The sequence below is a fragment of the Amyelois transitella genome, chromosome 20 (genome assembly GCF_032362555.1).
Source record: "Amyelois transitella isolate CPQ chromosome 20, ilAmyTran1.1, whole genome shotgun sequence".
Lineage (NCBI taxonomy): Eukaryota > Metazoa > Arthropoda > Insecta > Lepidoptera > Pyralidae > Amyelois > Amyelois transitella.
In genome coordinates, this window is record NC_083523.1 from 1936233 (window position 1) to 1953412 (window position 17180).

At 36.5% G+C, this 17180-nt stretch overlaps 1 pseudogene; it reads right to left on the reverse strand.

Annotated features, from left to right (window-relative positions):
- Positions 1-1154: 1154 nt before the first annotated feature.
- LOC132902956 (uncharacterized) lies at positions 1155-2910 on the reverse strand (annotated as a pseudogene).
- Between the last annotated feature and the right edge of the window lie 14270 nt (positions 2911-17180).

Below are 17180 nucleotides of genomic sequence, written 5' to 3' on the forward strand. Positions count from 1 at the left end.
ATTGTTATGTTATCTGATATTAATGTATTTAGGGTACACTGTAAAACATTCTTTTGAGAATACAAACTGATTGTATTAAATAGTTTACCGGTTAAATCTGTTGTTTTTGATTGATAACATAATCCCAACTCCATTGTTCCTTTTAAGTATTTTAATATTTTCTTAACTGCGTTCCAACGAGACTCATTATAACAGTGTAAAACTGACTTACCATGCTGCCTGCATACATAATGTCAGGTCTGGTTACCGTAGCTAGATGAATGAGTGATCCAACTGCCTCTCGATATGGCAAGTTCTTTACAGATTACATTTATAGACAATTATTACATTTTTACAACAACGCATAACTGTCCTTTAATGCAGGCGCATGAAACTATTGCTTTCTCACGGGACGGGGTACTTCACTATAGGACTTTTTTAAGTAAGTAAGGGACAAATATATTCATTGGTATTGTGTCGTCAAAAAATAGCCGAAAAAACAATAAAAACGCATTCGCATCGGGTCGATTAGATGTGATACGGCTTGAAAGAATCTCCGATAATCGCACTTGCATTGCATGTCATTAGGTCAGTGTTGCGCTATGATCGAGGATTTGTCACAGACTTCGCAGTGCGGAAATTGAGTTAGTGAGGGGAGACGGTATAGTTATTGGCCCCTGTATAATTAATGGCCATTTCAACTTTGAGTTTAAAACAACTAGCATCCCTCTAGAGAATTGGTAAATATTAAACAATATTAATGGCAACACATTCATTATCTGTCCAAAAGTTTTGGCAATATTCCGCTAGGTGGATTGGTTCTTTTCCAATGTGAGTTTTGTTGATGGAGTACAAAACGTAGATAAGTTTGTTAAAAAGTTGTTAATTAACGTTTCTTTTGCTTCAGTTTTAGTTAACTGAGCTCCAGATACAACACTTGGAGGCCGCACTAGCAGCACACCCATTTTTCTAAAATAAACTTCCACATGTTTAAATCCTCTATCAGCCATGACCTGCATATTGGGTTGCAAACATTTTGAGAAGTCAGAAGTTTCAACAATGCATTGTTGAAACTTCTGACTTCTCAAAATGTTTGCAATGCATTGTTGAAACTTCTGACTAGCTAGGCTAGCTTACGAATCCACATTGAACGGGTGATAAGACGGTTACGTGAATTTAACATGTTAAAACTACATGCATGTCTTAACTTTAATTTGGTTAAAGTTCTAGATGATGTTATTACTATAGCTTGTGGTTTGATTAATATACAAAATTCTCTGATTAAATGAAACACATGAAACATTTATGCATTTTTATTTTATACTTTTAAGTAACAACGGATACACATGGGATTTCCAAAATCTAATAACACTTTCAAGAAAGCCCGACATAAATTGATTGTCATAGGTTATACATAAAATTTCTACTTTTTTATTAGTGAAAAAATCTGGGTGTGCAACACAAAAGTAACACTGTCTTAGACCACTTAAGTACATTTGCATTTGTATCTGGGCAAAGCATTTATTGCTGGGTTTTCCATTTTTTATGTAATTGAGGTAGTTTTTGTTGCTTATAGGACATTTGATCTCCACAATGCTATCTTGACATATTCCATCAGGGGAGCCTGCCAACATGGGATATTTTTGCGCTATGAATAACCCACTATTCTTGATTTTATTTCCTAGTTTTTTGCTAACTATTTCTAGTACTTCATTTTCTAAATATTTACCCCGTTTCATTGCTGGTGTGTCTGGTATCTTCCCTCCCATAATAATAGAAATCAGAGTGCCATCATCAGTCTGGCACCGACTCACTTCATAGGCTCTGGAAGCTGTTACGCTACCATACCTCAATTCGTACCAAAGTTTATTTTTGAACTGGTCCCTGGTTTCATTTTCAATCTTGTTGATAATATCAATAGACAAATTCACTTTTCTTAAAAATAACTCACAGCACTCTTCTTTATATTAAAGCACAAGTTGGTGCATTGAGACGTAAATCATCACAATTATAATCTAGCTGATGTTTTAGAAGCTCGCAGTTGTTAACTTTTCTCTTTTTTCCTTCTTCTAAAAATTTTGCCAGAACTATGGAGTTAGAAGGCAATAGAGGGCTACCTTTAGATAAATCTTTTGAAGATACAAATTTCAAGGAAGTGCCAACTCTTGATAGCTTTGATTTCCGCCAGTAACATAGAACTTCTGTGCAAGAAGGTTCTTCGCTTCGCCTATGGACCCACATAAGCAGAGGCAGAGCCATGGCATGCTTACATCCGCCTTGGGCAGCAACACAATCATGGCATTGGATTGATACTACTTTTTCTTCATTTTCATCAACCATCAATGTAACAGCATATAGTTTTGCATGGACTTTATGCTCTGGGCAAATCTTGCACTTTACCGTACAAATATTTCCTTCCCGTTTTAGTTGCACATAGCTGATTGCATCATCCCCATATGATGGTCTTGAAGAGTTATTAAAATAATTGAAATTAATTAGAACAAATACCTACATGTACAATGACTTGGTGAATATCAGATATTAGTTGTTTACTATGAGAAAAAATACTAGTAGGTGCTTCGCGCTTCAAAAATAAACAATGATATTTGACAATGAGTTTTATTAGTGTGACTAACCTATTTTCAATGTGATTTGACAAGTTCAAAGTAATAATAACCTATGAAAATGAAAGTAAAATAAAATAAGCTCTTGATTTCAAAACGAGTTGATTACAGGTTTTAAGTTGTATTCAGTGTTAAATTTACTTACAAGGAGGTTTTCACGTTTCGAAACTCAGACGAGCAAAATTCTTTATTATTTGCGAGGAAATCTCCCAACATCATTATGTCAATCCTTGGCAAATTTGAGTCGTTTGCCTTAAGAAAGCCCGGTTCCATTGTTTTAGAGTCGAGTTAAGACGACAATTCACACTTATACTAATAAAAAGACAATCCAAATGCGATGCGTACTAAAGAAAAAGTCAGCTGAACTTACAATACAACAACAACACATTTAGTTAGTTAACATGGCCGATTGCAGTATTTTACCCTTTTATTTTGTTAAAAATATACATAATTTGAATAATTTCATTAAAACTGGATACTATATTAGAATCCTTTAGTTATTTTCTTCACGCAAACCATTCATCCACCGATTTTTTAACCCTGTCGTCATGCCTATTGTTGTGACCGTTCAGAAACCCGCAAGACGTGGCATATGCCCTTGGAGAGATCTATAGCGGCATCTACTCGGCCAAGAATCTCACGCGCTCCCTGAAGCTAAAGGAGTATGGAGGGGCTGTTATCCCGAAGTTGAATGATAAATTGTATCTTACCCACACCCAGGCTGAGAAGGAACTCCTAATTGGCCAGAGATATGGAACGACTCGGGCTCTTGCACCCTTACTATACATGAAGCACAAGGTCGAACGTTCGAGAGAGTGGTGATTGAACGTACAACAACAAAAAAATCCAAACTGCTTACGAGAGTCCCGCACGCGGTGGTTGCGATCTCCAGACACACGAAGACCTGTGTGTACTACGTGGATAACACAAAGAACGACGCAGTATTTCGTTTTATCCAACGTGCAGAGAGAGCAACCGACGCTTCCATCAGAAACTACAACCTCAAGATGGCAATCTGGAACGGTGACGACGCAACGAGTGACAGCATTCTCGCTTTCGAAGCGGGGCTGGAGGAAGCCTGAAACATCCCCCTCAAATCACAGACAGCAGCCAACGGCGACAAAAAAATAAAGACAAAAAAATTTTTTTTGTAAGAATAGTTTTTAGCTTTTAGAATATTGTCGACGAAACTGTCACCGAAACCGGACAGTAGATGTAAAAATAAAATCAATTAAACTAACTAAAAAAAAAATTAGTCAAAAAAAATTAGTCTAAACTATATTTATGCCTATTGAAATAGTATGCCAAAACCAATTATGACAAAAAATAGTATGCGTAACTCGTTATGCCAAACTAAAATAGAACAAAAAAAATTTGTCGAATGAAAGGGATCCCTTACATTTCATATCCCCAGTTGGAAGCTTTGGTGAATTTTTTGTAAGAAAATCCCAGAATCGCTAAAGGTCATCTGCGTTCTGCTCAAGCAAAGTGAGAATAAACGCAAATGGAAACAAATAACCATTACCTACTCTAAATGCTATGGGAGGGACGCAAAAAAGATGCCAAATGTTGGTCAAAGGTAAGATATTAAATGTATAATATATGTACGTTATAAATAAGTAAATATTGCTAAAAGTTTGATTGTAAAGATAATTTTGAGGCATTTTTCTAATAAAAAATTGCTCGCAGCGGTACCGCTCCCGCGCCCCGGAACACCACTACCCTGGCAGCGGAGGGCCTCCTTGATGGCCCCCGCAAACCCACCGACCGCCAGGGGAGCAGAGCCAGGGATAATATAGCTGAAGCCATATCTATATTTGGGGAAAGACTGATCAATGTTGTAGAAATTTTTATGTAATCACATTAAAGTTTCTACAACAAGACAAAATACTTTTAGGATTTATGGATACGGATAGTATTGTTGTTTATTAGTTGTTTTTCTTTTTTGTTCCAATAATTGTTAGAACTAGTAGATCACATTAGTATTATTTGACAAATAGATACTAAACCAATGTGAACAAAATACTTTGTTATGTGTACCATATTTTTAAGTGTTACATTGAAGTTACATAACTATTTCAGCACCTAAATTTATAGTAAAGAGTAGTAATATATGTATAAAATTAAACAATATTAATATGATATCTCTTAACTTTATTAATTTTTGTCTCCTTGTCCACAAAATATTCACTATGCGTTGCCGGACTTCAACTCCTAGCATGGCATGGCAGTACCATGGGATCTGCCTATGATACGTTATCATCTACATTATTTTAGATTAGTCATCTACAGAGTCGTCGAATTCGGATTTTTCACTCCGCGAATCAGTTGATTCGGATGCAATTTCAGAAGGCTCTGCATATAACCTTCCATCAACATCTAAAGCTAAAGGAAAATGCAAGGCAAATACTACCACAAAAAAGGGGAATAATAATAATGAAAACGACCATTGCATTGTTTGTAAAGGGGCTTATTCACGCAGCAGTGTTGACTGGCTGAAGTGTGCTATTTGTGAAAAATGGGCACATGAAACATGTGGATTGAAGGTTACGTTATACAGCCATCAACATCACGACAGCAAATTGTTAGCCCTGAAATTGTAAGACCCTTTTTAAAATCAGGACCAAGAAAGAATATAAAATCCAACACTCGTAAAATGGTATCGGCTATAATTACAGACACACCTGAAAAAAACAAAATACAGGACAAAGAAACGAAAAGTAAATCACTAAAGTCTGCTAAGAACATGAAAACGAAAACAAACAAAAGGCTGTTAAATAAAAAAAAACACAAGATGACACTAGTGACTCCAGTGAAAGCATATTGTCATTGCATGATGATACATCTTTCACGAGTTCAGATAATGATATCAACTTATTAGAATTAAAAAAGAGGAAGATTCTTTCAAACGAAGATAAAAATTATTGTATTGTTTGTAATGAACACTATGTCAATACGAAAGAAGAATGGTACCAGTGCAGTGCAAGATATGTGAAGGTTGGGCCAATGAATCTTGTGGAATTAAAGGAGTGATTAATTTCTTTTGTCAGAAATGTTTTTAGAGTCGTTATTAATGTTACGATTATTTTGTTATTGATTATATTACTTTTTATTTTATTGTTTTTGTTAGACGGATCTTTATTTGTTGATTATGCCAATGTTTAATAATTATTATCGAGACTGATTAAAAACTGTGATTTCAGAGTCCAATAAGTGAAGTTTTAAGAAATTAGATTTATAAGATTGTACTGATTGTTAATAATTGTAAAACCGGTTTGTTCCTTAAGAGCAGGTATGTGGCTCTTTCATAACACACAGTGGCTTTTTCAATGACGTGCTGCAATGAAAGAGAAGACTTCCCCTTTTTTTAAAATTACCTATATATAAGATTTTCATTATTGTTATCTCATTTTTTTTTAGCTTTTATATATAAACAATTAAAGTGTTAATTCAGAAAACCTAGTTTTATTACGAAATTATTATATTTAAGTATGTTAATTCCCTATTTTTTAAAACTGGCTCTTTCATACACACTCTCCCCTAAATAACACAAGAACAATATATAAATAAATAGTTAAACATTAATAAGTTATACTAAATAAAAAGCAAGAAAGTATAGTAAAAAATAAAATAAAAAGAAAACAGCATAAATAATTAGTGCCCATAACTGTCAATATTAATAGATGTCTTTGTCACTTCGAGCCTTTATCATTCATACGTATCACTGATATATTATCTGAGCAAATGAACACAGAACACGCTGTAAACAAAAGCGTAAGTAGCCGTTGTTTATTCATTGGTAAAACAATAATTATTGACATTAATGTCAACAAAAATAGCTTAGTTATTATAAAAAAGAAAAGAAAGTAGAACGACACAAAATGTATCACAATTTTATTTATGCAATATGAAACAGTGTGACCTCGACCGATCGAAGCATGCTTAATACTAACCAGCCCCTTTGATATTTTTAAGTTAAAATTAAAAAATTGAGTATATTTCTTATAGGAAGCCCACCCAAGAGTTTGATCAAGGCGAGGTGAATCTTCCCAAGAAGACGAGACGAGGGATGGAGGATCTCAAAGTATTTTAGAATACTGGTCAGGAAATGAAACCCGGTCCGTCGAAGATTGTTACGCAACTGCCAGAGCGCACGCCGTGTTGCTCTTCGCGGGCTGCGGGCTCCACGCCGCGCCGCCGCCCGCACCGCGCACTGCGCCGGAGCCCGCCCGTGACCCAGGAGGCGGTTCGCCGTTCTCTCATACAAATCTCGGGCCACAGAGAGCCGAAATAGAAGAGAGAAATAGTAATCTCTTAGGACAACTTTATGTGCAATAAAGAGCTTACAAACAAACAACTGGTAGCGGAGATCTGAGGAATTAAACAAACATCACTTACTGTCTCGTATATACTTTAAACGGAAACCCCTAGATGTCGCTGCTTTGTTAACTTTCTGAAACGCGCTATTGTGCCGAGAATATACGCCACCGACTTATCTTAGGGTTTGCAAAGAAAAAGCTTTGTTTGAACAAGTATAATGATTATATAGTGTGATGATATTTTGTATCAAATACGCAATAGAATGGGAAATCCAAATATACAAATCAGTGAAGAAATTTACAACGAAACATTGATTTCAATTGAGGACATAATTGACATCATCAATGTCAAACAAACTATTAATTAAAATAAATCTTCCACTGTTGAATAAACAACCGAAGTATGTGTATATGATACTCTTATGAAAGTAACAAATGATGAAACTGGAGGGATTTACTTCTTAGCAAAATAAAATTGCACTTGCACTCGCTTCGTCGGGAATCGCAGCAACTTTGCTTGAAGGTCGAACAGCCCATTCAGCACTAAAATTGCCATTATATATGCAAAGCAATGAAACTACAACCTGCAACATTTCAAAAACTCTACAATGGCAAAGGTTTTGCAACAATGTCAATTGATTGTTTGGGATGAATGCATGATGGCACATAAAAAATCTTTGGAGGCTTTAGACAGAACCTTATAAGATCTACGGAGCAATCATAACCGATTTGGTGGTGCAATGATTTTACTAGCAGGAGATTTTCGTTAAACACTGCCAGTGATTCCACGTTCAACGCCAGCTGATGAACTCAATGCATGTCTAAAGGCCTCCAATTTGTGGAAACATGTCAAAGTACTTCATTTAAGCAAGAATATGCGTGTCGAGTTGCAAAATGACCAATCAGGAAATATATTCTCTAAGCAACTCATTGACATTGGTAATGGCAAAGTTCTCCTATACACATCTTGAATCGCTGCATTAACTTTTCTCAAAGTTTTTGTCAGTTAACTCGATCAAAAGATGAACTTATTCAGAAGGTGTTTCCAGATGTTTCTCAAAATTACAGAAACCACAATTGGTTGAGCGAACGAGCTATATTAGCTGCAAAAAACATAGATGTAAATGAATTAAATTTCAAAATTCAAGAACAAATTACAGGTGAATCTAGGATATATTAATCAGTTGATTCGGCTACTAACCAAGATGATGTAGTCAACTATCCACCGGAATTTTTAAACTCGCTGGATTTGCCAGGATTGCCACCTCACAATCTTCCATTAAAGGTTGGATCGGTAGTTATAATGTTGCGAAATATCAACCAACCGCGTCTTTGTAACGGCACACGGTTAGCGATAAAAAAATTACTAAACGTGATAGAAGCAACTATACTAAAAGGAAACTATAAAAGGCAAGATGTACTCATACCGCGCATCCCAATGATTCAGACTGATGTGCCATTTGAATTATTATATGATGATGACCTTAATGATAAAAACATCTGGCTTGAGCTTGGCACAGGAACCTCGTAATTAATTGTAGTTTAATTTGAACTTAAATCAAAATTCAGTACACTCTGTATAAATCTTTTTAAAATTGGCAATCCATAAAATATGTATATATGTCGGATAGTGGGAGCACCTCTGTAGCATATTAAGTTTCATATGATCGTCGCTAGATGGCGTAGCTAGATGGATTTTTCGTAAAGAAAACATTCAATGGCGTTTGTTAACTTATTTTTTTTGTTATTGTGTTAAATTAAAGATTAATCAGTACTCAATAATTATGATAATTCACGATTTGATTTTTGATATTAATTTCTGCATTGTTTACGTAATAGATAACGGTTGCTATTTTTTTTAATGTACTGCGCCGGAAACGCAAGCGCGCTTGACGCACTCAAACGCGTTTGGACATGACCCTCTCAGTCTTTGTTTAGAGCCGTGCCTTTTCACATCGTTTTTGAGGGACTTGTCTGTCTGACCACCGTCGACGCGACATACGAGTATATATATATTTTTCAATATAAAAAATATATTATATATTATATAAAAAATATATATATCTCATAAATATATAAATCTGAACAATGTATTCTCTCGTCCACATTCTATTCTAAGTTTAATTAATATTGTGAAGTTGACGTTGTTGAAGAAAATGCTGCAGTGCAGTTTCTTACCGCTTCTTCTGCACTGACGCCTTGAAAGCGGCAGTAAACTTAGTTTTTAAGTAATTTATTTGACGTCAACCAATGTTGTTAAACCATACGATTTGACAATTATTAAGAGATATATAGTATCCTATAGTAATGAATAAAAATTTTTGAATTTTTTTGAATTTTGAAATTTAAGATACTACAGTTTCCAGTGTGGCTTGCTTTTGCTATGACCATAAACAAGTCCCAGGGGCAATCATTAATTGTTTGTGGTATTAATCTGGAAAACCCATGTTCCTCACATGGTCAATTGTATGTTGCCTGTTCCCGTGTTGAAAAACCATCAGATTTATTTGTCTATGCGCCAGGTAATTAAACAAAAAATATTGTATATCATAAAGCACTACAATGAGAATAAAACTGATTTTTGTTAATAATTATGATTATTACCAATAAAGCGATTACTTAGTTTAAGAGATTTTTTGCCCCGACAATAAAATAGATAGGAACAAAAAACTGTCATATTACAAATCTTTTTGACAGAACGAAGTCTGTCGGGTCCGCTACTATTAAAATAAAATTGTGTGGTGTATGACACGTTAACATATGTGTATTTTCTATTTATAAGATATCTATAACCTAGATAACATTTATTCTCGATTATGATTCATTAATAAACGAACCTGTAACCCATTCGGTTGTTTGCTTTACGTTATCCCTCGCCGCACCTCATAATTGCACCGAAAACAATTTAATATGATACATCCTGCAAGCGTTTCTCACGCTTGCAGGATGTATCATATTAAATTGTTGTTTTTATCATTTATTTTAATTTCAGAGCAGTATCGGAATTCGTTGCGATCACTTGTCTTTTTCTTGTCTTAATATTTTTTCAATTTTAAGTCAATATTAAAAATTCATTATAGGTTATTTTTTTTATTAATCTTTCCCTGTCCCACACCGTAACAATACCCTTGAGCCAATGTGAAAAAAGATGGCCATGCAAAAGATCTTGTCTAGTCGTACCTTTAGCAGTGCCTGTCAAGTGCGTCGCAAGTGGGACGCTCTGGCGAGAGCGACGGTGGCGTACTGCTGAGGGCGTTCAAGGGACGAAGATCGAATACCTAATGACTCAGGAAAACCTTTACAAGCCAGTGAGATTATTTTAGTGTATTTCATTATTATTTTTTCTATTTCTTCCTTATTTCTAATGCTATTTACTTTCTCGCTTGTAATTCCCTCTTCCAGCAGTAGTTGTTTTATCTTTTCCCGAAAGTCGGACCAGTTAGCCTTCTTAGTGTTATATTTCCTGGTTGTTCTCTTAATTTCAATACCTTTCAGTCTTTCAGTTCTCAGTTTAAATAGAATGCCATTGTGGTCCGCGGTTGTGAGGCTCTCGTCAACCTTCCAGTCCTCTACCAGGTCGAGCAGTCCGGTTGTGCACGCTGTCACATCCACGAAGCTGGAGTACCGCTTCCCTCCTCTGATGGTATCGAAGGTCGGAATTTCCCCTGTGTTCAGTATGTTAAGATCCATCTCCTGTAGTGCCGCTAGCAACGTTTCCCCTCGATGGTCCGTTTTTGGGCTCCCCCACCATACGCTCTTCGAGTTCGAGTCTCCTCCTATCACTAGACCTTGAGCGCCTATCTTCTTTTGAATCTTCTCGAGGTGATTTATGTAGGGCTCCAGGGGCTGGTTTCCTTCAAAATAGTATGAGACCAGCGCTATGTTTCCAGCCGCTGTTTTAACCCCCACCACTGCGATGTTGTTGGTGGTGAGTTCCGGGTACTGTATTATGCTGAGGCTGTTGTCGAAGACGACTATAGCCGCTTTGACGACGCCTTCAGCACCTCCCGCACTCTGGAACACGCGCATTCCCCTCCTCCCTTTCAACTCCCGACGATTACCCAAATATGGCTCTTGGACCAGCGCTATAGACAGTTTCCTTCTTATGGCCTCAGATATAAGCTCCCTAGTGGCCAACTCCTTCCGCTGCAGGTTTGCCTGAGTCATTAAGTATTCGATCTTCGTCCCTTGAACGCCCTCAGTAGTACGCCACCGTCGCTCTCGCCAGATTGATATTATTATTATGGATGACCAATGCTCCTAAATGAATCTCTTAACTCTTCAATTCCCAGTGTCACTTGTAGGTGACACAAGTTTGATATTTTTTTTAATACATACTATTTTTATTTTTTAATTCTACCACTATAATAGTAAAGCTATTGAATGATATTATTTACTTTTTTTTTTGGCAACACTAACCTAAAGTCATCTGTTAAATTCATTCATTTGTTTCGCGCGTAATTCGACCTGTTCTAGTTTTTGTGACTTCGTGTGATAAAAGTGAAAGAAATATGCCTAGACCGTAAGTATTGATATCTTTTCTTTTTAAATGTATTTCATGAATATGTTAGTATATAGTGTTAGCTGTTATAAAAATGTATTTTATAATAAAAATAACCTATAGCATTATTGATATATCTTTGGATATGTGGGGTGTCACTTGTACCCACAAGTGACACCGGGCATTATAGTAACTATACATACATAAACTATCTGAATTCATTCAAAGTAATAACTCAGCTATTCTTTGCATTTAGGCTTATTGCTTTTTGTTGCTTTTGTTTGAATGCTTGCATGCGTGTTACAGGTTCACGTTAGATGAAATTGCTGAGGTGTTGGACAACTGGGATGATCCAGGTGATATTATTTTATTTCCTCCTGAAGATGGTACGGTGACTGACGAAGATAGTGGAGACGAAAATGAAGCTAATATACTTCGTCTACCAAGTCGAATGCTTCGATCTCATGTGAAACTACAAGAGAGACCCTCCACCTCAGGAGAAAATCCTTCACATAATTTAGAAGAAGGAGAAGAAATCGATTTGCCTGCACCAAAGAAAAAACAGAAAAAAGACAATACTATAAAAAATGGTACAACAATGTCAGCAATATTTCTTTCACTACATGCGGTAAGGGAGACTGTGATGAAGAAGTTTTTAGTAATCCCCAAAAAGAGATAACTCCCGTGGAGTGTTTCGAGTTGCTCTATGGGGACGAGATAATAAAGTTTATAGCTGATATGAGCAATTTATATGCTTTACAGAGAAATCACACTCTAAATGTGACTTGTGACGAAATTAGAGTTTACATTGCAATACTGCTACTTACAGGTTATTTGACGCCAAAGTACATGCGAATGTTCTGGAAAGTAAAAAGAAGTGACACGCACAATGACCTAGTAGCATCTAGCATAAGGCGAAATAGATTTTTCTAAATTCAGCAATATCTTCATCTTTCAGATAGTACACCCCCCAACGATAAATTTGCTAAAGATCGGGAATATTTCACGAAACTAAACGGAAATTTCGTTGCAAATTTCAAAAGAGCTGCTATTTCAATCGATGAAACTATAGTGCCATACTTTGGGAGACACGGCACAAAGCAACATATAAGTACATGGAAAACCTATAAGGTTCGGCTACAAGCTCTGGTCAGCAGCTACTCGCCATGGATATCTAGTGAGTTGTGAGCTTTATCAAGGTGCGTCTGGACCTGTCCTCAAAATGCAGTCTGAATTGGGTCTAGGTGCTGCTGTAATTTTGGAGCTCCATGCCAGATTACCACAGGATACTTTGACAATTTTTTTACTGGGTTACCTTTGCTAAAATATTTGCGAGAGCAGAATGTTGGGGGCACTGGTACTGTAAGAGAAAACCGTCTGCAGAATTGCATTTTGCCAAACTCGAAGGAAATGAAAAAAGAACCCAGAGGTAAGTAAAGCCATAAGATCTCTGATGAAATAATTGCTGCTAAATGGCATGACAATAGTATCGTCACCGTTGCATCCAACTGTCACAGATTAGATCCTCTCTGATCAAAGGCATGGGGCGCCTGTACATTGTAGAAGGAACGATGACACAAGACCAATACAAGCGAGTCCTACAAACACGGTTACTACCTCAGCTCAATGAATGGTTCCCTAATGATGAAGATTACATTTTTATGCACGATTCGGCACCTTGCCACAAAGCTCGAAGCATCACTGCATTTTTAAATGAAAAAAATATCACTGTTTTACCCTGGCCAGGTAATTCACCAGACATGAATCCTATAGAGAACATGTGGGAACTCACTAAACGGGCGATTGCAAAAGAAGTGATTACCACTAAGCAGCAGTTGATAGAAAGTCTCATTAGGGAATGGCATCATAACCCCAAACTGCAAGAAAATGCAAAAACTTGCATCGAGAGCATGCCGAGGCGCATAGAAGCCCTTATTGTAGCGAAGGGGGCATCACTAAATATTAAAATGTACTGGATTATTTTTGTCAGCACTTATAAGTATGAATATATATTCAATAAATAGTTTTTTAAATATATTTTTGTTCTTATTGTCTACCCAATATACTACATATACATATAAACAAGATATAAGAGGCGTAAAACTAATAATTTAATACAGAAACTCAGTTGGTTCGGTCATGTGGAGAGGATGAATGAAAACAGGTTGACTAAGCAGATATACAAGGAGAGTGTGGAGGGAAAGGTCGGGGTGGGAAGACCTAGACGAACATATCTTGATCAAATTAAGGACGTCCTGGTGAAGGGTCAGGTCAAAAGTGCCCGAAACCGCCGAGCTTGCATGAAGAGAGTTATGAATGTGGATGAAGCAAAGGAAGTATGCAGGGATCGTGGCAAGTGGAAAGAAGTAGTCTCTGCCTACCCCTCCGGGAAAGAGGCGTGAGTTTATGTATGTATGTAGAAACTCAGTCTATCATGGAAAATTTAAAATTTCAGCACTATCCCTAATAATTTGGCCACCTACTGTAAAAGTTAAGTCAAGGTAAGTTGATGTTGATGATGGTTTGCATTTTTCATGCATGATTTTTGTTTGCATGGCAAGAAGGCAAAGTTGTGTGACTAAATGACAATGCTATTTCTTTTCTTATCACCACAGCCAAGGTGTGGTTTATTGCCTTTCATTCATTCTTATTAAATAGATACTGACAAACAACTTAAAATTTTGCAAACTATCTGTTCCGATCTGATGGTCAAGGGTAGAACTATATTTAATCGCCTTGGACGTTTGATATAATAAATTATTTATAGGTCGACCAGAAATATTGCAGACCTGTCAACGAGGGCGCTAATTATGCATTTTACACAATAACATTATACCCTAAACAGGATTGATAACTGATAGATACCTAGCGAAAAAACGACCCGAGCGAGATAGGTAGTACGGGGGCCGGCTGTCCCTTTTTAATAGGGCGACTTCATAGTCGCGATAGAGGCGATTTGGCTATGTGAGACAAATTAGAATTTGCTAAGATTATTTAACTTTGTAAATTTGGAATTGTTTTTATATAACATATGCTATAAAAAACATTAAATGCTAAAAAGATGCTAAATCATCCGACGCCATGACATGATATAATCATACCATAAAACATTCAGGGTTACCATAAAAAATAAAAAAGCGAAATATAAATTTATATTTTCTTTTTGATTTAAAAATACATGCAAAGAAATTAATGCGATTGTTATTTGTTGACTTAACAATTGTTAAAATACCATAAAAATATAAGTGTTTCAATGAAATTTTTGAGTAGCCAAAACTGTTGATTAAAATAGTGTTCATTTTCGTAAATATATATTTTATATCAGTCCTTTTTTAGCAAAGCAACACCAAATAGGTATGTCCTATTGAGTAAACTGTCAAATTGTCAAATATAATCAGACTTATTTTAGAAGATGTAAGAACAAGCAAGACCATAGAGCAACACTGATTACTGAATATTGTCGGGTTATGGTAACATTTTTTTTTAGCCTTGTTGCCAGTTATTTTTTTTTTGTTGCTTTTTTTATCCGCAGTGTGGCAAAGTCTGCTATATTTCTGGTCGACATATAAAATAGCGATGAAGATCTCTCAGCAAAAAGAGGTGAACTTAAAATTGCTGCAATGCTGGCTACAAATAATTTACCATTCCTCTTATCAGACACTAGTTAGCTTAATAGCGGACATTTGCCCTGATTCGAAAATTGCTCAGAAGATGAAGATGGGTCGTACGAAAGCAACAGCAGTTGTAACACAAATTTTAGGGCCCAGTCTTCGAAGTACTTTGCATGATTATTTAAAACAACTCGGTAATTTCTTTTGCCTAATAATGGATGAAACAACTGATGTTGGAACAAAAAAACAATGTGCGATGACAGTAATATATTGTAACAAAGAATTTAAAATAGAAACAGAATTCTTCGATTTGCTGGAAATGGCTTCAGGTACGGCTGATGACTTGTATAACGCATTAATACAGAGCGTTGAAACTAAAAAAATCCCACTAGAAAACTTAGTGGGATTTTCTTCAGACACGACGAACATAATGGTGGGTGAATATAATTCTGTGTTCGCCAAATTGAAAGAAAGACTTCCTAACATAGTGTGTGTCCGCTGCTCTTGCCATATGATTCATTTGGCTGCCTCTAAGGCTTGTCTAAAACTGCCAAAATCAGTAGAAGATATGTTACGGAACATTGGTTCCCATTTCAGCCGCAGCCACAATCGACAACAGAAGCTTGCAGAAATGCAACGCTTCTACCAAACAGAAATTCATCAGATTCTTTTGCCGGCAACAACTCGGTGGCTTTCTTTGAAGGCATGTGTCGACCGAACGCTGGAACAGTATCCTGCCCTGGAAGCCTATTTCAGACTTGAAATCGTGGAAGATCCATCCAGAATAACTGAAAGTATCATTTCCAGTTTGCGTAACCAGTTTACAAAATTTTATCTCGAGTTCATGGCATATGTGCTAGACCTGTTAAATGACTTCAATATTACTTTTCAGTCTGAATCGCCATTACTTCATAAACTGAAACCAGCCGTAGAATGGCTCATCCGCACCATTGCAAGTAACTTCATTGATTTACATCACGTCAAAACACGCCTCCTCTAGAGATCGAACATAAAAACATAAAAACCCAAGGTTGTACTTGCCTTTGGAAAATTTGTACCTTGGTGTTCTTGTGAACTCAAGCCTCAACGAGGTTGAAAATGAGGTTAGAAAAGAGGACCTGGAAAAATTCAAACTAGATTGCCTGGCATTTTATGTTGAAGTTATAGAACAAATAAAACAAAGATTTATATTTACAGACCCAATTTATGACATGATCCAAATAGTCCAACCAAAAATTATGAAAACCTTTGATCCACAAATGATAAATTCAATTTTAAACAGATTTCCTTTTTTAGCCCCCACATATCTGTGTAGTGTAGCCCTAATTGTAATATGTTATACTATTATATACTATATACTTGATGATCAATAAATCAGTATCGATTCAGCTTTTGTTTAATTTACACGCATTCCCTCCTATATTAGATGGCGACCCTTGCCTAGTCTGTCTCCGCGCTCGCGACCCGATACCGCGCCTTTTAAGGACTACGGAATTTTATCATCGTGTGTGGCCGTGTGGCTCTCTGTGATCGAAAATGCATTTGGAAGAGTACAATAATAAGATTCGTGAAGCGATCACAACGCTATTGTTACACGGAGGAAATTTGGTAAATTTCACGAAAAATGGGTGCATCTCAATCTAACAAGAACGAGGATGTGGTGATTGCCCAAGTTGCATCTGGAGGGAGTAATACGACCCAATTCGAGAAATATATGAACACCAATAATATAATCTTGGTCTTACTGCTGGTTTTGGTGGCCACGGGCGGCCTGATATTCATATACAGAATTTTTAAAAATTGGCAGGGATTTGTGATACGACAAGAAGTTAGAGATGCAATATTGACCAGATATTCTAGTATCATACGACGGCAGCAGGATAGGGGTGATCCTGTGTTCCAGGCCTAGCGTGATTGACGATGACGACCAACTACGTGACTAGCAGACCCAGTCCTGATGTTCATCCTACTACGTGCGTTTTAAATCTCTCGGGTGTGTACAGTGTGATATATATAGTGATGCGTTACGTTAATAAAAATTAAGAGTTGTTGCGGTATAGAAGTCGGGACTGAGTGCGAATACGGCAGAATTTACGGATTACGATACCTACCTATTTAGTGGACATTAAGTAATTATACCTCTATA